This window comes from Oryzias latipes, chromosome 5, assembly GCF_053564925.1.
Source record: "Oryzias latipes strain Hd-rR chromosome 5, Olatipes_Hd-rR_3.1".
NCBI lineage: Eukaryota > Metazoa > Chordata > Actinopteri > Beloniformes > Adrianichthyidae > Oryzias > Oryzias latipes.
The window spans coordinates 2,184,227-2,189,048 of NC_136241.1; positions in this window are offsets into that span (position 1 = coordinate 2,184,227).

Below are 4,822 nucleotides of genomic sequence, written 5' to 3' on the forward strand. Positions count from 1 at the left end.
GGCAACCCCCACATCTGGCCATCCCGTTGTCATTTCCCTCAGGTGACGCTGTTCTGGTCTTTGGTGCTGGTGCAGGCCAATTGCGTGCAATATTTCTCCGGGATCACCACACCGGTAACGCAGATCAGAGGGATAACGCTAAGATGGCTGTGACGTAGAGGACTGGACTCTGAAGATGTCGTCCGTTTCTTCTTCATGGTTGACCATCCTCACGCAGGGTTGAGCGCTGCACACTGCACGTCAGGAGGAGAGGATGGCCTCTGCTCGTTCACCTTCCCGTATTGCTGCCTCCAGGGTTTGGGGCGTGGAGAATTTATTCAGGAAATGCTGCCGAAATGGCTGGGACTCGGTCCGGGCAGGGCGCTGGTTCTGGGGAGGGCGCACCGCACCTTGGCGGCTGGACCGAACCGACACCTAGCCGTCCTGATTCGATTTTGGAGGTTTCAAGACAGGGATATGGTTTACCGTCTCCCATCACAAAAGAAGATGATGGAACTAACCTCGTCTTTGTGCAAGATTTCTCTGCGGAAACGATGCGCAAATGCCGGGAGTTCGACACCACCAGAAAGCATTTCACTGAAATGGGAATATTCCTTGGATTTCATGTGAACCCCTGCAAGCTGAGAGTGGTCCATAACGGAAAGATCCACCTTTTTTCGGTGAACTCCAGCGAAAGACTGCGACAGACTGGCGACCTGTCCAGGATGTCCCCTGCCTTCGCCTGTAAGTGGCTGGGATAGGCTCCAGCAGACAGCCAGCAAACACAGAGAAAAGAAGACAAGGACAACGAGAAGGAAGGCATGCTAGCACCAGAAGCTGATATGGCTAACTTTCAGAGCAGCCTAAATGGCGTTAGCAAACAAATCCAGAGTTTGCATAGCGACATGAAGGCTGACTTAAAAACATTCAAAGATGACATCACGGATCAAATGAGTGACAAGTTATCTGAATTCAGAGAGGACATCTAGCAGAAAATGTCCATGATATCAACAGAGATGAGCGAACAACAAGAAAAGATAAACGCAGCTGCGGGGCGGGTGGAAGAGATGGAAGCGTGGAGCCGTGAAGCGAATCGTGTGCTGTGTGATTTAATGAAAGATGAAGATGAATGACCTGGATGACCTGGAATCGAGGTCAGACGGAATAACCTGCAAATCTACGGTGTCAAAGAGGAAGCAGAGACGACAGAAAACTTGATGCTTGCTTTTATTGACAAATGGCTCAAAGAGGAGTTCTCTCTAAACATGGATCTCCAGATTCAGAGATCCTATCGTAGCTCCAATGCTAAAGGCAAATCATCCTCCATGGTCTATTGTAATCTGCTTTCAACAATTCACTGTAAAAGACTTGATACTTAAAAAAACACGGGACAAAAAGATTGTCATGTATGGAGAAAAAATGGTCTTTTTCAACCATGACTACACGGAGAGGATTCTGCAACAATGCAAAGCATACATAAACATCAAAAAGGTGTTGAAGAGAGAAGGAATCTGCTTCCTAACTCCCTTCAATAAAATGCGTGTGCACTGGCCGGGCAGAGTTGTAACATACGGGGACGCAGACGACGCGACCAACGATCTGAGGAAGAGAGGATACGAGGTGGAAAACCCGGTGGGACACTCCGGGGAGTTTGCTCAGGCGGAGAAACTACTGTCAACTGGAGTCGCTACGTGGAAACCGAGAAGGAAAGAGAGACCAGGACAAGCAGCCAGACGAGCACGCGCACAGCTCCAGGAATTTGAGCACAAGAACACAAGAAACTAACTTTTAAGTGAACAATTACAGTTGTCATCTAAATTAGAATCAGACTTGTCAATGTCCTCTGCCTTGATGGGTATTAAACCCAAGAAATGTTGGATATGAGGGAATAGGATTTAGTTGTGCAGACTAGGATGGGTAAAGTAATCCAGTAAGGGATGAATCTCATCACTAACAAGGGGCCCTCTCTTTTTGGGAGATCTTACCCCTTAAAACAACGACTTTCCTTCATGGAAGCATCTGTTCATGTATATAGTTAAAATGTGTTCTAAATTTTTGTTTGTTAAGTTATTGGTTGGAGAAGGTACATCTAGAACCTGCAGATCGAATATTATTTTGTAAAAGACTCTATAACCATTTACTAAAAGAAATGAATAGCATCTCCTGTCTCTAAATGTAAATGGTCTGGGAAACCCAGTTAAAAGGGCCAGAATTATGACTAAACTAAAGAAAGAAAAAAAAGCATATAAACATATAAACGTCCTGCAAGAGACCCATTTGACAAATACAGAACATGAAAAATTGAAAAAGTTTGGGTTCAAGAACACTTTCCATAGCTCACACACCAAACCACTGAAACGTGGAGTAGCAATATTGATAGCGAACACAGTTCAGTTTACATGTAAAAGGAAAGTTAAAGTACTAAAGAGTTTTTCAAACTTTTGTTTGACACTATTGCAACAGAAGCTGAAGGTATATGTTTCTGTGAAGGAGATTTAAATGTGATTATGGAACATAACCTAGTCACAACCAGTAAGAATAGAAATAAGAAACCAACCTAAAAAATGTGTAAAAAATATGTGGAAATCAATGGGATTTTCTGATGTGTGGAGAGATCTCCATCCTCTACAAAAAGATTACAGCCACTACTCGGAAAATCAATCAGTCTATTCCAGGATTGATTATTTCTTCATGCAGAAAGAGCACATGAACACTATAATGGATGTTACATTGGAGCAGCTGATGTATCAGACCACAATGCCATTTATTTAAAAATTAGACTTAAGGGCAGGCAAAGAAATATCATACAGTAACTGCAGGGTGTAAGATGCATACATGGAGCGCCACAATCAAATGGCTGGAATAATATACAGGAACACGTGTGCAGAATATGGACTGGAAACCCCAAGGTCAAAATGGGAAACACCTCCAAAGGTGGTAGAGAATGAGAGGGCAAAGATCCTGTGGGACTTCCAGATTCAGACTGATAGGATTGTAATGGGGAACCAACCAGACATTGTAGTGGTGGATAAAGAACAGAGGAAAGCCGTTGTGGTGGATGTGGCAGTGCCAAGAGATGGGAACATCAGGAAGAAGGAACATGAGAAACTGGAGAAATACCAGGGACTCAGAGAAGAACTGGAGAAAGCCTGGAAAGTGAAGGTGACAGTGGTGCCTGTGGTAATTGGAGCACTCGGGGCAGTAACCCCCCAAGCTGGAGGAGTGGCTGCAACAGATACCTGGAAAGACCTCAGACCTCTCAGTCCAGAAAAGAACAGTGCTAGGAACAGCTAAGATACTGCAGGACCCTCAAGCTCCCAGGCCTCTGGTAGAGGACCCGAGCTTGGGTGAGAAACCCGCGGAGGGTGAGAGGGGCGTTTTTGTAATTCTACTTGAATTGTTTTATTTTAATGTTATGCAGCAAAGTAAAAAGCGATTATGTAGCATAAATAAAAAGCAAAATCAAAACCAGAAATGCTTTTACATTTTCAAAATGAAAAAGCAGTTTTTGACTCAAAAATATAATGAAAAAGCAATCCACCAAAATGCTTTTTCATTTCCTTCCTCAACACAGCTTATTCTGTCACTTAATTAAAATTAAAATGAAAATGGTATTTGACATTTCATTTTCAAGACGTTCCATGGTAAATGTGTAGCATAATTCATTTAGAAATGTCTAATTTGACAATTAAAATGGATTAACAGAAATGCTTTTTAATTTTCAAAATGTAGCTGCATTTTTTGACTCAAAATTAAAAAGAAAAAGCAATACTTCAAAATGCTTTATCATTTTATACCTAAAACCGCTTATTCTGTGTCATAATTAAAACGAAAATGCAAAGAGGGGATTGCATTTGCATTTTAACATCCACCCCGCGCACCTTGTCACAATATTCATTTCTTAAAAGCATTAGCAGAGGGGAGGCGGGGCGATGACGTCACTGCTTTCTCCGTGTGTCCGGCTGCTGACTGACGCACACACACACCAGGAGCAGACTGTGTTAGCGGCAGAGACGAGGGTTTTGTGATGGTTGTGAACTTCTGATGAGTTTCCACAGCTTCTCAGGACTACATAGCAGCATGTCCGCCTTCTGCGGTCCTCCTCCTGATGCACCGCGGACAAGCTTTTGTTCTTCGGACCGCCAGCTGCCTTCGCATAGCGGAGCGCGAAGCTCCGATGATCGCTGAAGGCGGAAATACTGCTACGATCTGAGAAACCATCATATGGATTTGTGTTTCCAGTGGTGTCCAGAACTGGTGCGTGGGTGTGCGTCAGTCAGCAGCCGGACACACAGAGAAAGCAGTGACGTCATCGCCCCGCCTCCCCTCTGCTAATGCTTTTAAGAAATGAATATTGTGACAAGGTGCGCGGGGTGGATGTTAAAATGCAAATGCAATCCCCTCTTTGCATTTTCGTTTTAATTATGACACAGAATAAGCGGTTTTAGGTATAAAATGATAAAGCATTTTGAAGTATTGCTTTTTCTTTTTAATTTTGAGTCAAAAAATGCAGCTACATTTTGAAAATTAAAAAGCATTTCTGTTAATCCATTTTAATTGTCAAATTAGACATTTCTAAATGAATTATGCTACACATTTACCATGGAACGTCTTGAAAATGAAATGTCAAATACCATTTTCATTTTAATTTTAATTAAGTGACAGAATAAGCTGTGTGGAGGAAGGAAATGAAAAAGCATTTTGGTGGATTGCTTTTTCATTATATTTTTGAGTCAAAAAATGCTTTTTCATTTTGAAAATGTAAAAGCATTTCTGGTTTTGACTTTGCTTTTTATTTATGCTACATAATCGCTTCCATATTAAAAGGCCCCCGCCCGGACAA